General features: G+C 45.9%; 1 protein-coding gene across 3 annotated transcripts in view; it reads right to left on the minus strand.

Annotated features, from left to right (window-relative positions):
- The window catches only part of HDAC4 (histone deacetylase 4), a 666,648-nt gene that overhangs the window by 566,768 nt on the left and 81,362 nt on the right, over positions 1-18,518 (minus strand). For 2 of the 3 annotated variants that reach the window (XM_082260868.1, XM_082260869.1), the window contains one exon: positions 7,994-8,077. The exons of the other annotated variant lie outside the window; for it this stretch is intronic. The gene's annotated coding sequence lies outside the window, so the exon portion shown is untranslated. The remainder of the gene's footprint in view (positions 1-7,993; positions 8,078-18,518) is intronic. 3 annotated transcript variants of the gene reach the window in all.

The raw sequence follows: 18,518 nt of genomic DNA on the forward strand, positions 1-18,518 counted from the left end.
CCGCTGAAAAGACTCAGTAGCTGCCAGATACACCTGAATTACACGAACCACATCCAAGGTATACAAGGCAAATTCCTTGGGATGAGCCGGCTTGGGACACAAGGAAGGCAACACAATGTCCTCATTCAAATGGAAGTCAGAGACAACTTTGGACAGGGACGAAGAACCCCTTTGATGATGGACAGGGACGAAGAACCCCTTTATCCCTATGGACCACTAAATAGGGAAAGGATAATGCCACTAATTCCGATACCTTGCAGGCCGAGGTAATAACAAGAATGTCACCTTCTGGGATAATGTAGGTAAGGAAATGTTCCGAATAATCTCAAATGGAGGTTTCAGGAGAACCGAAAGTACTACATTTAAATCCCATGGCGGCAAGAGAGACCGTACTGGTGGAGCCACATCTCGAACCCCCTAAATGAAGGTACGAGTGCGTGGCTAGGGGTCGCTGGAAGAAGACTGCCAGGGCAGTCACCCGGCCCTTGATGGTACTCAAGGCCAACTTTTGGATAAAGCCGTGTTGAAGAAAGGTTAAGATCAGAGCAACAAAAAAGGATCGAGGATGAGCGCCAATCGACTCACACCAAGAAATGTACAGTTTCCACGTACAATGGTATATCTTGCTGGAAGACTACTTCCTCGCTTTCACCATAGTAGGGGTCACTGATCCAGACAGACCTCTATCCCTCAGTACCTGGCTTTTAATAGCCAAGCCATTAAAACCAGTGCCTGTACTATTCTGCCATTAAAACCAGCGACTGTACTATTCTGCTAGATCAGCCCTTGGGACAACTGGTCTTCTCTGGGAGGAAGCCCCCCAAAGGAAGGTTTACAGCTACAAGGATGATTGGAAGATCCTCGCTCTTGATTCCACGCAGTAACTGCGGAAGAAGTCTTAGCCGAGGATGATACTGGGCTTACCATGGCCCTTGGATGCCTGCTAAGTCTATCAGAGGCCCCAGTGACCTCCTCACGAAATTCGGGATCCTTCTGTGGAGCTGAACCCGCTAAAGGAGCAGCATGTAAGACAGTTCTGTTTGCAAAGTCTTGAAGGTGGATACCACCAGACTCAGAACCTGTATGCAAAAATGGGATAGAGAACTATATGTGTGACAACAGCCGGTGAATTGCGGCCTGTGGTCCCTGAAGTTTGTGTAGAGGAAGGACCACCTGGTCAGAAATAGAATCAGACCTACGTAAATCAATTCCCTAAACAGGGATAGGGGGACCTTCGGTAGTTCAGACATCCCCTGAACCTTTGCAGGATTTAAGTCTGCACAAGATGACTCCGGACCTAAAAACCTGAAAAGGACAAGCTTTGTCCCCCTTCCTGGATTCCCCCAAAAGAAACATTTTGCGGATCTCCTTAATGCTCACAAAAGAAGTCAACGGAGCCGGAAACCAGGGAAGATGTCCCCCCGCCCCAATAATGAGTGAGGGCAGACCTCCATGCTGAAGGAGTCTTGTCTGCTGGTCCAGGGAATCTAGCTCTAGGCTTACCAGACCAAGTTTGCTAGGAAAATTCCAGGGAAGATTAAAATATCCATTTCCCTTATTCTCTGTCCCAGAAGCACTAAAGAAGGAGAGCCCACATCTGCAGTGAGGCTCCTGCCCTTTCCTTGACTGTGGCAGGAAGGTACTCTTCCCTCCCGTGATACCCTTAATGATGTCACCCAGGGTAGCCCCAAACAAGCAATCGCCTTGAAAGGGCAGATTAATGAGAGCTTTCCTAGAGGCTTGATCTGTGGACCAATTCTTAAGCCACAGCACACGCCTAATCACCACCGCTGAAACAGAAGGTTTAGATAGAACAGGAGAAGAATCCAAAGCTGCATCACAAATAAACTGCAGCCCATAGACCAACTGGTCTGCTAAATCAACATAAGCAGCAGGGACCTGCTCACCCCTCCCAGGCCCTGGCAAAAAAGCTTGACCCATTCAGTAAGGGTCTGAGACACCAGGGCTGAGGCAAAAACTGGCCGCAATGCCGAACCACCCATAGTAAACATGCTGTGTGACACAGCCTCTGCTTTCTTGTCAGCTGAGTCCTTAAAGGACAGGGATTCCTCTACTGGGATCATGGTTGCTTTATTCAACCTGGAAACAGGAGGGTCCACCACTAGTGAACTAGAATATTTTTTTTTTAAAGTGACTCCTCAAAAGGGTAACGTACAGCAAAATGTTTGGGGACCACAAAGGGTAATTTTGGTTGTTCCCATTCCTTACAGGAAAACCTGTCAAAATAAGGCACATAAAGGAAACACCTGAGTGTAAGTACCTGAGTATGAGTAACGGAATGTGGAAAAGTACCTGAGTACCTACGTGAGAGTACCTGGGTGAGAGTATCTGAGTGAAAGTACCCGACTGTGAGTACTTGTGTTGAAAAGTACCTGAGCACCTGAGTGTTGAAGAGTACCTGAGTGTTGAAGAGTACCTGAGTGTTGAAGAGTACCTGAGTGTGAGAAATTAGAGTTAGGAAGCTAGAAAACAGCTACACAGGACAGAGTTACATTTCCAAATCCCCATTAGATTAGTGGGCACAATGCCCGGCGGGTGTGGAGATACGACTCAGTGTACATCTTGTGGCATGTATGCGTTCCTCGATCAAGTGATCGAGGGCAAATACAGCTGCACAAAATGTAAGCCGTCGCTTCCCTGGAGGCTCAGGTCCTGAATCTGGGGAAGCAACTGGCAACACTGAGCAGAATCTCCATAATGAAGGAGAGTTGGGAATGTACCCGGCAGGTACCGGCAGGGGCCAGCACAGAGACGGGTGGAGATACAAGGGTGCAGGCATCAGAGTAGTGTAGTTGGGTGACAGTTAGGAAGGGTAGAAGGATACAAGGTAAAGAGGCCAGTCCTGGGTTGGAGCATCCCAATATGCCCTGTGGCCTGAAGTTGGGGAAACCAGTAAGGGACCAGCATTGCTGGAGTAAAGCGATGTCCCTAGCTGCCAGGAGTTGAACTCCTCCATTGAAGGTGGGAACAAGGATAAAAAGGTAAGGAAAGACAGGTTCTGGTGGTAGGGAACTCAATTATTAGAAGGACAGAGAGGGTAAATCGGTCAAAAAGACGGTAAGTGCCGAACTGTCTGTTGTTTACCGGGCGCTCGGGTTCGGCACATCACAGATCTGGTGGACAGATTATTACGTGGGGCAGGGAAAGACCCAGCTGTCATGGTACACGTGCGTACCAATGACAAAGTCAGAGGAAGATGAGTCCTAAAAAACAATTTCAGGGACTTAGGAGCTAAATTGAAGAGTATGACCTCCAAGGTAGTATTTTCAGAAATACTACTTGTACCTCAAGCCATGCCAGAGAGGCATCGGGAGATCAGGGAAGTAAACAAGTGGCTAAGGAGCTGGTGGCGTAAGGAGGCGTATCAGGTTCCTAGAGAACTGGACCGACTTCTCAGTCGGCTACCGGCTTTTTAGTAGGGATGGACGGCACCTAAATGGGGAAAGTGCAGCTGTACTGGGAGAGAAGATGGCCCAAAATTAAGAGGGGCTTTAAAAATAGATGATGGTGGGAGAGTCCAGATGTAAAATTAGCCAGTGTGGAGCAAGGTTCCTGAAGAACTGAGCCGACTTCTCAGTTGGCTACCAGCTCTTTAGTAGGGACGGGTGCAGCCGTACTGGGAGAGAAGATGGCCAACAAATTAGAGGGGCTTTTAAACTAGGTGATGGGGAGAGGGTACAGAAGTAGAATTAGCTAGATGGGAGCAAGGTTCAGCGGGCATTAATGGGGACATTAGCGGTAGGGTGTTAAGAGTTCCTAAACCCAAGGTGGGTAGGGGGACAAAATCGCAAGTGCAGCCCAAAAACATCGAACGAGCATATCGTATGCAACCGGACCAAATTACGAGGTTTGTATGCCAATGCTAGAAGCCTGGCCAACAAGATGGGAGAAGTGGAGCTGGTAATGTAGGAGGAGGGTTTTGCTTTTGTGGGAATTTCAGAGACTTGGTTTGACAGCTCTAATGATTGGCTGGCTACCATTCAGGGGTATTCCCTATATCACAAAGATAGAAAAAAGGTAGAAAAGGGGGAAGGGTATGTCTGAATATTAAGAACAGTGTACAGGTAAATATGAGGGATGACATCACAAACGGAGCTAAGGAGGAGGTAGAATCCCTATGGGTAGAACTTCAAAGGGAAGGCACTATGGGGAAAGTAATATTGTGCGTATGCTATAGGCCCCCAAACCAGAGGGAGGAGGAGGAGGCGGATCTCCTATCACAGCTTGGAAAGACAGTAAAGATGGGAAATGTCATTATAATGGAGGATTTTAATTATTCAGATATAGACTGGGCAGGAGGAACAGCGCATTCATCTAAGGCTCGGCAGTTCCTAAATGTTTTGCAGGACAATTTCATGGGTCAGATGGTGAATGCACCGACAAAAAACAGTGCGGTACTAGACCTACTGATTACCAACAATACAGATCTGATCACAGATGTAGAAATACGGGGCAACTTAGGAATCAGTGACCATAGGGCGATTCGTTTCAGTATAAATCATAGAAATAGAAAACACAAGGGTATTTATAAGGACACTGAATTTCAAAAGAGCCAACTTCCCTAAACTGTGCTCTTTGCTAGACCATATCAAATGGGATAGAATCCTAGGAACAAAGAACATACTAAATAAAGGGATTGGCCAGTCCATTCCAAAGGGGAATAAGTTAAAAAGAGCAAAAATAAACCCTGGGTGGCTAAACTCCAACATAAAAATGCATATTAAAACTAAAGAAAAGGCCTTCAAAAAATACAAAAATGTATAAAAAAGGGGATTCACTCCAGAAATAGAGATTCTCCCACTTTACAAGACTCTGGTCCGGCCACATCTGGAATATGCCGCCCAGTTCTGGGCACCGGTCCTCAGAAAGGATGTGCTGGAACTGGAGAGTCCAGAGAAGGGCAACAAAAATAATGAGGGGCAGGGAGGACATCAGCGATGAGGAAAGACTGCAAGCACTGAACAACTTCTCTCTGGAGAAGAGACGACTGAGAGGGGATATGATATAAATGTACAAATACTGTACTGGTAACCATAGCATAGGGAACAAACTTTTCAGGGAAGGGGAATAAGACACTGGGCCATTTTCCATTGGCTCCTGCGACCATGGAGAAATCCTCCTCACTATCGGATGGATTAGTGGGTGTGAAATTAAGTCTCCCTGGATGGGCCGCGTCCACGGCGGCATCAGGCTCAGAATTCGATGAGACAGACTGAACAGTGGACGCTTCCTCCTGGGCCTTTGCCCACACTCCACTTCTACCAGGGACACTAAAGACTGCAGGACCACCGTTAGTGCAACCATGGGAAGCTGGGGTTCCGAGGGACTGCCACCTCCATGAGGGGGTCCAGTGGGGGAGATGTGACCCTGAGGCTCCATAAGGAAAGGAAGACCTTGCAGTACACAAATGATCTTTTGGCACCACTAAAATGATCCCCTCAAGGCTCAGGGTACCTATCAGCAAAGAGAGAGATAACAGGGACCCCCAAAGACTCGCCCTTCGGACCAAGGGAGCGCCGAGAATTTAAACCCAGCATCATCATGGACATTATCCCTGTTTATTTGTCCTGGGCACAGGAAGAGGAACTAAGGAGGAGGAGCTTCGGCATCCCCACGAGGCTTCAGTTGTCTCCAGCATCTCCCAGACAAAAGTGAAAATGGCCCCCGTAACATCATCCGGCTACACAATGGTCAGTTTATTTATGTAAAACATTTACCACAAAATCGAAAAACTGTTTTCTGCAACTGCTTATAAAGGGTTAGCTGGAGTTCAGCTTTAAATCTGTCAATTAGTCAAGTCCATCTAAATTTAGTAGTTTAAAGCCAGGCATACGTGGATCAAAATTTAGCCGGTTCAGCGGGGGGGGGGGGGGGGGGGGAAATCGAACAAATTTCAATCCATGTATAGGCAGGGAGATTGTACAGAAGTTGATATATCACTTATAAATGAAAATCTATCAGCGCAATAATATAACAAAGATAATTATTGTGAACTGTGATAAAGCTGCAAACACTAGATGTGATCCCACTACACACATGAGTAAACAAGTCGAATAATGTGTTGCGCTAAATCATACATATATATGCTTATATTGGACATTATAGTCCAACACCATTCTAAACTCTACATTAGTAGACCTTGAATGTGATGTTTCCTCTAGGAGTCTGGTTCTCAGACAGACAGATGCAGGGCCTGTCGTCAATCTAGATGCAATAATAAGAAAAAGAAAACCTTCATTGCCAAGAGTACAGGTAGACAGTATGCCATCAAGGATCTGATCACTTGTTCTATGACTGGTGTGGTATACATGCTGGAGTGCAGATGCGGGCTCCAGTATGTAGGACGCACATCTAGATGTCTTTATGTGAGAGTGGCTGAGCACATAAAAAACATTAAAAAAAGGGGTCATCTCACACAATGTCTCTAGGCATTTTAGGGAGGTTCATGACAAACAGCCTGCATCTTTACAATTTCGGGGAATTGAGTTGGTCAATAAACACTGGAGAGGTGGCAACTTCATCCATCAATTGAGTAAAAGGGAATCTTTCGGGATCTTTGAGACCAAGGTCCTTGTACCTGGGGGGTTGAAAGTGGACTTTGACCTGAACTGCTTTATAAGCGACAGATGATATCTATGTTTACATATTCTTGATTTGTTTTTCATTGCTCCTTATTTTAATATTTTTTGAACTCAATTAGATTTTAAAGTATCTAGGGCTTTATTTAATATGTTTTTAATGCTTTTTTATCTATTTATAAGATTTATTGATTTTAGTATAGATTGAATATATTGTCCCTTTCTTTGTTTTTAATGCTGTATTCACATTGTATTTTTGAGAGAATGTGACGTCAGGCAGCGGGCTCTATAAACCTGTCCCCAGCACCATTCATCTGGTATTTTTGTTCCCCTAGACGGATATGGCTTTAATAAGGACTACACGGCTTGGTTGTCATGGTAATTCTTTCCGGGATCCTCTTCCTGATATGCTGAAGGGGCAGGTATCTTTTTCATTTGGAGCATTTTGATTGGTCACGCACGCTGTTATAATCCGGCCGCTGTATGCCGGACTCCACCCCTTGCTGAAGAAGTCAGAGCCCTGAGCGCCGACGCAACGCGTACAGGAGGGCGGAGCCGTGCTGCGGACCTCACACCTTCTCCTCTCGTATGGACATACTGTTGTCTGCTATGCTCAATTACATCTTATGTATTGTGAGTACCCCGATTTTGGATTAAACGTATGCATGATCAGTTAGACAAAATCTAGTGCTCTCTGTGTTTTTTTGTTCCCCTTTACACCTGCTTCATGGACGTATGAGTTTTATGATCCTGGACTCTCCTGTAAACATCGTTTTGCTGGCCATATATTACCCCTGCAGGGGACTGCTGTGTCTGACCTTGGGTGATTCCTGCGTCAGATATTGAGGTGAGAGGCTTGCATTTTTGGTTTCTACAGTCGAGGAGGGGTTATGGAATATATTGATCACAGAACATTTTTCCACACGTGCACTGGGTTCATTTAACATATCTCTTTACACGTGGACTTCGTTTATGATTTACCTGAAGGGGCTTATTCATCAATATTTTTACTTATTTGGATCACATGGACGTTTTTCACATTTTATATGCTGTTTAGTTCCATTATATCACATGTGTATATGTATGATTTAGTGCAACATATTATTCGACTTGATATATCACTTGACTTTTTCTGAACGATCAGTCCTGCCACCTATAGCCTCAACACTGACCATTGTGTTCTGATGGCGGGGAAAGCTCAGCGGAAGTGATTTCTCCATCCACCTCAAAACGTGCAGATGGGGGAAATTGGCACTTATTTTCCATTCGACACGTTGGCTAAACATAAAAGTGTTCACATTGTACAACATACTATCAACATCCCCCCAGAACACATATATATATATATATATATTGTGTGTGTGTTGCATTGAAAGCTGATATAGATTACATACCAATCCCCAAAAAAACATACACCCAAAGCGTTTCGAGGTGATTCCTTTAGCCTCTTCTTCAGGGATGTGTAGGGAGTGTTGGGTCTGAAATAAAATGGAATACTAATGAACATATCAAACATATACAAAATGCTCAATACAACCTTCTTATATGGCAAGACATGCTGTACCTATATAATAAGATGACAAAATGTAATAGACAACCAGCCAGTTGCAGTTAAAAGCAGTCCGTGATATGAAGAGGGGTCATCAATCTTCACTGTCCATAGAAGCTAGGGCTCAATCTGCCCCAGACACAGCTATGCAAACTACAGAGGTCAAAGGCGCTATGGCTGAAAAAAAAGAAAAATGTGACTTTTAAATTACTGTAAAATCCATTTCTTTGATGTTCATTGATGGACACAGCTCCATATCTTCTTCACCATTGGGTTATGCTGCCCCCTACAGGAGTAGGACACTAGGCAGGATAAAACATCACTACGGCTATGGGACAGTGCCAGGGTGTATACTCCCACTCTCAGCTATAGGCATTCATTTTTGTTACAAGCAGTGTCCGAAAAAACCAACCCCACAGAGGCTTCAGTTGGGTGCTGTGTCCATCATTGAACATCAGAGAAATGGATTTTACAGCAAGTCAAAAATCCTATTTTCTCTTTCGTTCATTGACGTACACAGCTTCTTATATTGACAGTTAGGATGTCCCAAAGCAGTGTCAAACACGAAAAATTCCCAAGGCTAAAAACTGTAGCAAACCAGGTGACATGGAGCCAACGATAAACAACTGGAGCTCACCTGAAAAAAAACAAATACACCCTCAAAGAGGACCAGGTCTTCTAAGCAGCAGCCTGCAAAACCTTGTGGCCAAAGCAAGCATCTGAAGATGCCAACAAGTCCATATTATAAAACTTCATGAAAGTGTGCAAAGATGACCAGATGGCCGTCTTGCAAACCTGCAGCACTAACGCCTGATGAGAGAAGGCACGGGAGGCACTAATCGCCCAAGTAGAGTGCGCCTTAACAGGGAAAGAAGGAACCGGCCCCCAGGGTTAATAGGCCTGAATCACGTCTGTCTGATCCATCTGGAAATGGTCGCAGCAAAGCAGCCAACCCTTTGAGGTCTATTCATTACAAATAGTGAGCCGCACTTTCGAAAAGACTCCGTAGCTGCCAGGTACACCCTGATTGCCCGAACCACATCCAGGGAATGCAAGGCAATTTCCTTAGGATGTTTAGGCCTGGGATATAGGGAAGACAACACAATGTCTTCATTCAAATGGAAATCAGAGACAACCTTTGAAAGGAAGGACGGGTAGGGACGAAGAACCACCTTATCTCTGTGAACCACCAGGTAAGGTGAACAACAAGACAACACCGCCAGCTCCGACACCCTGCACGCAGAAGTAATAACCACTAAGCCCCGGTTCACACTGAGGCGACCTGTGAGGCGACCTGGTCGCTTCACAGGTCGCCGTAGGTCGCCTCCCATAGGGAAGCTGCGGACCCGTTCTAATAGGAGCGACACAAGTCGCTCCAACTTAGAAAAAGGGTCCGGAGCTTCTTTGGGGCGACCAGGAGGCGACCACCATAGACTTCAATGTTATGAAGTCCGTGGCGGCCGCTCCGAGGTCGCAAGGCGCTGCTCGCACCGCGACCTCGGAGGTCACGGTGCGAAGTAGCGTTGCCCCGATGTGAACGGGGCCTAAAAAGGCCACCTTCTGGGACAACGTAAGCAGGGGAACCTCCTGAAGACTCTTAGAGTCCAGACCCCCTGAGCACAATCTGTGCCAAGGACGCCTCCCCACCCAGACAGACTGGTATCCGTAGTGAAAACCGTCCAGTACAGAGGGAGAAAATTTTCCCTGTCGAAGTGCTGGAGACAAAGCCACCACTGGAGACTGTGCATTCTTCTCCCATTTCTCCAGAATCTCTTTTTTTGCAGAGATCCCACGTGGAACTGTGCAAACGGAACCGCTTCGAAGATAGACACCATCAGGTCCAGCACCCGCATGCAAGCCCGGAGGGGTGACTGTCTGCTGGACAACAGAAGCTGATTGAGTTTTTCTAGAGGAAGAAACACTCTGGCTTAGGCCGAGTCCAGAGTCAGACCCAGATAGTCCAGTTTTGTGGGCGGAACCAGAGCAGACTTCTGAATGTTCAGAATCCAAACTCCCTCAGAGTTCGCAGAGTAATCATCAAGTTGTCCATCGGAGCAGTCGGAGACTCCGCTCGCAGAAGATCATCCAGGTACCCCACTATGGCGATCCCCCGCTGATGCAACAATGCTAGCACCGGGGCCAACACTTTTGAGAAGACCCGAGGTGAGGCTAAAAAGTAATGCCACAAACTGATAATGCGCCTCGCCCACGGCAAAGTAGAGGAAGCGCTGGTGACCGGCACATAATGGAATGTTAGGGTAGGTACCCTTGATGATAGAAGCAAGAAAATCCCCCTGATGTAGGGACACCACGACCGTGCAAATGGATGCCTTTCAGGAACTTCTGTACCCGCACAACGCAGTTCAGCACCTTAAAGTCCAGAATTGGACGTACTGTGCCTTCCTTCCTGGGAACGGTAAAGAGGTTTGAGTAAAATCCCTGAAAATGTTCCAACGTCAGAACCAGAACAGTCACCCCTTGAAGTAACAAGTCTTGCACTGCCCCAAAGAGACCCCGTAAGCGATCTGGGGACAAGTGCAGGTTAGAAGGGAAGAACCTTTCCAGAGGATAAGACTGAAACTCGATCTTGTAGCTGGACCGAATGACTTTGTGGACCCACTTGTCCTGTACCAGGGAGGTCCACAGATTCAGAAACCTGCGAAGACTCCCCCCCACCCCAGATACGGGTGAGGGCGCCCCTTAATGCAGAGGAAGCCATTTCTGCAGGTCTGGAAGTACCCGCTCGTGGCTTGCCAGACCAGGTCCTCTTGGAACCTCCGGTGGAGGCCCTGAAGGACTTAGATTCCTTGTCTTGAGACCCTGAGGAACGAAAAGGCCTCTTATGAGCCAAGAAGAATGGCCCACGTCTATGACGGGGCTCCTTACCCTTGGTAGCCTGCGGAAGAAGAGTACTCTTCCCCCCCAATGAGACCCTTAATGATGTCATTCAAGAAGCTCCAAAAACAGGCAATCCCCTACAAAGGGGAAATCAGATAAGGCCTTTTTAGAAGTCTGGTCCGCAGACCAGTATTTCAGCCAGAAAATATGCCTAAGGACCACTGCAGATACAGACCGACAACCTAGAAATCAAAAAGGAGCCACATCCACAAAAGAGGCATCACAGATAAACTGTAGCCCCTGGACCAACTGATCCGCCAGCTCCGCAAAGGTAGGGGAAGCAGTTTCCCCTCCAGGTCCCGGCGTAAAAGTTTTGCCCACTTGGTCAGAGTTTGCGACACCAGGACAATAGTAAGTACTGGCCACAGTGAGTACATGGTGGGCCAGATGTTTAAAGGCTGGGGACTCCTCAGCCGGAATTAAGGTAGATTTATTTAACCTGGAAATCTCTGAGTCCACTACAGGTGGGACCGTCCACTTTCTAAGCAGGGAATCCTAAGTATACCGCATAGCAAAATGCTTAGGGACCACAAGAGTGCGTTTTGGACAACCCCACTGTTTTGTGACAATGCAGTCAAAAGGAAGCGGGAAAGGGGAACACCCCCCGTCACTGTGGAGGGCATGTGGTGCCAAAGGGACCATCGCCTCCGACGCAGCATCTTGGCCATGTATAAAATATCACGCACTGACACAATCAGTGCATCCAACAGCACCTTTTCATGTGCGGCTAGAGGCTAGAGGAGCAGAGGAAACATCCTCCCTTTCTGAGCACTCAGGGTGTGTGGATGCAGACCCAGTAGGGTGACTTGTGTCCGCGGCGGCCGAAAAAGATTCAGGATCTGATGGACAGATAAGGCAGAGGATGCTATATATACTAAGGTCAACCGGAAAACACAAAAATCGGGGGGGGCTCCGGCTATGATCCTGCAAGGGGGACGCCACGATTAGACCTCAGAGTAGCTCTGATCCTCCATTTCTGGGGTCCCCCCCAGTGCTTCTGGTTCCTCTCCCCTGCTGTGTGCCCCTATAGCAAGCTTCTTGTAGGCTTGTTCCCAAGCCGTGCTTTGGGGGTCTAAAGCAAAAAGAACTGTCTTCGACCAATTGATACAGATTCCTAAAATTGTGCCAAAAGTATTAAATACAAGGGCAGCCTGCAAGGATGGGCCTGCGCAAGCTTTTTTCCTCTAAGGGACCAACCCGCAGGCCTTTAATGAGCTAGTTCCAAAACAGCTAGTGGTTTCAAGACCAGAGCAAAAAGACTAGGTGATAAAAGGGAACCCTTGTGGGTACCCCTCTGAAGAGAGTAGGCATCTGAAATCCTTTGATGAAGTCAGTCGGGTCAACATAAATTAAGATCATTTAGCACATAAAATAGGTGATTAGCTAGGGTTTTTGCGAATATCTTTGCATCAACATTGAGCAGTGACATAAGCCTATATATGATGCACAGTTCTCTGGGTCCTTACCTGGTTTAGGCACCCAATTCTGTATATTGAACATGTAAAATCTGCTATAATCTCAATACAATAGAGTAGGGTACAGGCATGAGCATCAAGTATCTATTAGTATTGATCCAGGATTCCTAGACATTACCTTGGACTAGACAGCAAAAGTTGGGCAGATGAATATGATCGCAATGGCAGGTTGCAGATCAGGACCTGAGCGGGAGAATAAAGGTGGCCATAAATGATTAAAAGTTCGGCCATACACTGGGGATTATTTACTAAAACTGAAAAGTGCGATGTCTGGTGCAGATGTGCATGATAGCCAATCAGCTTCTAATTTTAGCTTGTTCAATTAAGCTTTGACAAAAAAAAGTGTCAATAAGGGCTGAGAAAGCATCCTTAAACGAGAAGTTCAGGATTTGAACAAGAAGACTTGTGGCCCATGGTTTCTGAGTCAGCTATCAAGGCTGCAGTTCTTCCCATAAACTCAGACATATTAGCTGAGAATTTCTCCTTGTATATAAAATAGGGAAAGACGCTACCTCTCTGTAGGGGTTAAGAAAGACTGAGGAGTGCTGTGACAGTGGACAGGCTATAAGTGTTAGGCTTTATAAGGAAGACACTGCAAGGCCACCCAACATGATTACAGTGCCTTGCGAAAGTATTCGGCCCCTTGAACTTTGCAACCCTTTGCCACATTTCAGGCTTCAAACAAAGATATAAAACTGTAATTTTTTGTCAAGAATCAACAACAAGTGGGACACAATCATGAAGTGGAACGAAATTTATTGGATATTTCAAACTTTTTTTAACAAATAAACTGAAAAATTGGGCATGCAAAATTATTCAGCCCCTTTACTTTCAGTGCAGCAAACTCTCTCCAGAAGTTCAGTGAGGATCTCTGAATGATCCAATGTTGACCTAAATGACTAATAATAAATAGAATCCACCTGTGTGTAATCAAGTCTCCTATCACTGTGATAGTCTCAGAGGTCCATTTAAAGCGCAGAGAGCATCATGAAGAACAAGGAACACACCAGGCAGGTCCGAGATACTGTTGTGGAGAAGTTTAACCACTTCCATACAGAGCAGTTAGACCCCCTTCCTGCCCAGACCAATTTTCAGCTTTCAGCACTCTCACACTTTGAATGACAATTGCTCAGTCATGCTACACTGTAACCAAACAAAAATTGTATCATTTTTTTCACACAAATAAAGCTTTCTTTTGGTGGCATTTGATCACAACTGGGTTTTTTTTCCTGATATAAGCAAAAAAAGAGCAAACATTTTGGGGAAAAAAAGCACTTATTTTTTTAGTTTTTATTATAAAATTTTGCAAAAAATTATTTTTTTTCCTACATTTGGGCAAAAATGTATACTGCTACATATCTCTGGTAGAATTACGGTAACCCAAATTAGTGTATATTATTTAGTCTGTGTGAAAGTTATTGAGTCTAGAAGCTATGGTACCAATTGCTGAAAATTCATCACACCAGATGTACTGACGGCCCATCTCCTTTCTTGAGGCCCTGAAATGTCAGGACAGTACAAATACCCCCCAAATGACCCCTTTTTGTAAGGTAGACAGTCCAAGGTATTTAGTAGGAGGCATGGTGAGTTTTTTGAAGTTATAATTTTTTCCAAAAAATTCTTGGGAAAAATGAAGAAAACATTTTTTTTCTTTTTTTTCCCCACAAAGTTGTCAATTTATAAGCCATTTCTAACACATAGCATATACACAGCAAAAATGACACCCCAAAATACATTCTGCTACTCCTGAGTATGGTGATACCACATGTGTGAGACTTTTACACAGCCTGGCCACAAAAAGAATCCACATCCAAATAGCACCTTCAGGCGTTATAGGAGCAAAAATAAACATAAAAAACTTTCTTACTACCTATCACACTTTTGAAGGCCCTAGAGCACCAATACAATGGAAAAGTCCACAAAATGACCATTTTGGAAAGCAAACACTCCAACGTATATTCTATGAGGCATTATGGGTCATTTGAACGTGTCATTTTTTTCCACAAGTTTTTGGAAAAGTGGGAAAAAAATTAAAACTTTTTTTTTTTTTTTTTTTTTTTTTTTTACACAAAGTTGTCAATTTATAGGATATTCCTAACACATAGCATGTACACAGCAAAAATGACACCCCAAAATACATTCTGCCACTCCTCCTGAATATGGCAATACCACATGTGTGAGACTTTTTTACAGCCTAACCATATAGAGGGGCCCAACATCCAAGGAGCACCATTATGCATCCTAGCCACTTGCCTAGGCCTATTTTTGACATTTGCTGTTTACAAGCTAAAATCAGTTGTTTTTGCTAGAAAACTACTTAGAACCCCCAAACATTATATAAATTTTTTTAGCAGAGACCCTAGAGAATAAAATGGAGATTATTGCAATATTTTTTACCACACCGTATTTGCGCGTCGGTCTTCCAAACGCAATTTTTTTGGAAAAAATTCACTTTTTTAAAAAATAAGAAACCAGTAAAGTTAGCCCAATTTTTTTCCATAATGTGAAAGATAATGTTACGCCGAGTAAATAGATACCCAACATGTCATGCTTCAAAATTGCGCACGCTCATGGAATGGCGACAAACTTTGGTACTTAAAAATCCCCATAAAAACCCCCATAGGCGACATTTTAAAAATTTCTACAGGTTGCCATCTTAGAGTTACAGAGGAGGTCTAGAGCTCAAATTATTCATCTTGCTCTAACGATCGCGGCAATACCTCACATGTGTGGTTTGAACACAGTTTACATACGTGGGCGGGGTTTCCGTATGCGTTCGCTTCTGCGCGCGAGCTCACGGGGACAGGGCGCTTTAATTTTTTTTTTTTACCATTTATTTTATTTATAATTTTTTATTTTTACACCGTTTTAAGAAAAAAAAAAATTGATCATTTTTATTTCTATTACAAGGAATGTAAACATTCCTTGTAATAGAAATAGGCACGACAGGACCTCTTTTTTGTGAGATCTGGTTCAAAAAGACCTCAGATCTCACAAGTACACTAAAAGAGAAAAAAAAAATTAAAAAATTATATAAAATGAAAAAAAAAAAAAAAAAAAAAAGGGACCTTTAAACCGGTTGCTAGGCAACGACGTTTACCATAGCTCCGGTCCTCCAAGACCATAGAGTCAAGTGAGGGCAAGCTTGCCCTCACTCGACATACTGTCTGTGAGGATCCGGGACCGGATCGTTTTCCCTGCTGCCGGCGGGTCCGGTAAGCGGCGAAAAGGACCGAAACGCGGCGGGAAGGGGGGGGGCACCTCTTCCACCATCCCGGAAGGGTGATCCCACGGCGAATACGCCGCTGGGACCACCCTTATCGGAAAGCCAATCGTCCACCGTTTAAAAAAATACCAGGGTTATGGCAGCTATCTGCTGCCATAACACAGGTATTTAGATTTAAACAGAGGACGTATATAAACCTTTTTGGACTTGGACATGGCGGCTGTATGAAGGGTGACAAGTACTCGGGTACTTTGCTGGGCAGGTGACAGGTACTCCGGTACTGATGAGCAGGTGGCAGGTACTCGGGTACTCCGATAGGCAGGTGACAGGTAGGTGATAGGTACTGATGAGTATTACTGATACTGATAGGTGATACTGATACTGTACTGATGATCAGTACTGATACTGATAGGTACTGATTAGCAGGTGGCAAGTACTCGGGTACTTCAGGCATCAGGTACTCTGATGAGCAGGTGGAAGGTACTCTGGTACTCTGATGGGTAGGTGACAGGTACTGTGGTACTCTGATGGGTAGGTGACAGGTACTCGGGTGCTCTGATGACGATGACGGGTACTCCTGTGACAGGTACTGAAAGTACCCGAGTACCCGGCATCAGAGTACCCGAGTACCTGTCACCAGCCCATCAGAGTACCCGAGTACCTGTCATCATGGGCTGGTGACAGGTACTCGGGTACTTTGATGGGCTAGTGACAGGTACTTTGATGGGCTAGTGACAGGTGCTCTTTATTGGGGGGGCAATCAGTGTGTTTGGGGAGCACTGTAATTGGTAACTAGCTGTTACCACAATCTCCTCCTCACACAGGATCAGTGTGCAAGGAGGAGAACACGGTGACAGCTAGTTAGCGTGTTCTCTGTTGACATTTGTGACCGCTGTGATTGGACACAGCCGGTCACGTGGTAAAAAGCCAATTTCATTGGCTCTTTACCTAGATCGGGGACTGGCTCTGTCCGAGGGACGAGCCTCGTCCCCCATCGCTGCTCTGCGCGCCCCCGGGGGCGCGCATTGCAGAGAGAACGAGCAGCTCGCGCTGGAGCCGCTCATGTGATCGGCTGTGATTGACACAGCCGATCACATGGTAAACAGCAAATTTTTATTGGCTGTTTACCTTGATCAGGGATGGGCTATGTCCGAGGGACAAGCCTCATCCCTGATCGCTGCGCTGACGTCTGCCCGGAACGGTAAAGCCATCCTGCCGGCGTCATATTACTATACGCCGGTATGGATGTGGTTAAAGCCGGATTTGGATACAAAAAGATTTCCCAAGCTTTAAACCTCCCAAGGAGCACTGTGCAAGCGATAATATTGAAATGGAGGGAGTATCAGACCACTGCAAATCCACAAAGACCTGGCCGTCCCTCTAAACTTTCAGCTCATACAAGGAGAAGACTGATCAGAGATGCAGCCAAGAGGCCCATGATCACTCTGGATGAACTGCAGAGATCTACAGCTGAGGTGGGAGACTCTGTCCATAGGACAACAATCAGTCGTATACTGCACAAATCTGGCCTTTATGGAAGAGTGGCAAGAAGAAAGCTATTCTTAAAGATATTAGGGATGCACCAAAATTTCGGCCACCAAAATTATCGGCCGAAAATGAGCCTATCTCATTTTGGCCGATAATGGGTATGGGTAACAGTGCCGAAACTAATATGGCCGCCGTGAGGAAGGCGGAGGGCGCAGCGCAGGCTTTAAAAGTCCCGCCTCTGGCCGGCCGCCCGCCTTTCAATGACGTCCCTACTACGATCTGTGCATTAATGAAGTGATATACCAGGCGGGAGGGCGGGGCGAGCGGCCGCTAATAGATAGAACTATGTGATCCTTCCCTGTCAGCTCAGCGGGACTGTGTGTTAATGAGATCTGATCTGACCTGACACCGGGCGGGGGGACGGGGGGAGCGGCCGCTAATAGCTGTAACTATGTGAGCCCTTCACTTCCTTGTCAGCGGAGATACATGCCTGACAAGGAAGTGAAGGGCTCACATAGTTACAGCTATTAGCGGCCACTCCCCCCCCCCCCGCCCGGTCAGATCAGATCTCATTCACACACAGTCACAGTCCCGCTGAGCTGACAGGGAAGGATCACATAGTTCTATCTATTAGCGGCCGCTCGCCCCGCCCTCCCGCCCGGAGTGTCAGGGAATTGAAGCGAAGTTAAGGCTCACATAGTGACAGATATTAGCGGCCGCTCGCTCGCCCGGTGTGTCAGTTCATTCATGGACAGATCGTAGTAGTAGTGACATCACCGGGAGGCGGGCGGCCGGCCAGAGGCGGGACTTTTGAATAATGGACACCGTGACCGGAGGAGCTGAGTGAGTAGGAGAGGGACGCTGAGGCTGATGCGGGGGGGAGGGGGGGTGATAGCTGAGGCAGCTTACCATTGGTGTTAATTAACACTGATACTGGTTGCACTAATGCAGCACAAAAGGGGTTAATTAACTGCCACTGGTCGGTCACTAATGCAGCAGTGACAATACATTAACCCCCTTATGCTGCATAATACAAATACCATTGGTAATTAAATTAACCTATTGCCAACCCGTCACAGTACATATACTGTGACAGGGTGGCAGCAACAGGTGTACGTCGCTGCCTGTTTTTTGGCGTAGGCCCCTGTTCTATCTATTTTAAAATGATTTGGGGGAAAAAGTCATTTTCGGTTACGGTTTCAGTTTTCGGCCAATGGCATCCTGCATTTTCGGTTTCGGCCCAAAATTTTCATTTCGGTGCATCCCTAAAAGATATCCATAAA

The sequence above is a fragment of the Pelophylax lessonae genome (genome assembly GCF_965119305.1).
Source record: "Pelophylax lessonae genome assembly, chromosome: 6".
NCBI lineage: Eukaryota > Metazoa > Chordata > Amphibia > Anura > Ranidae > Pelophylax > Pelophylax lessonae.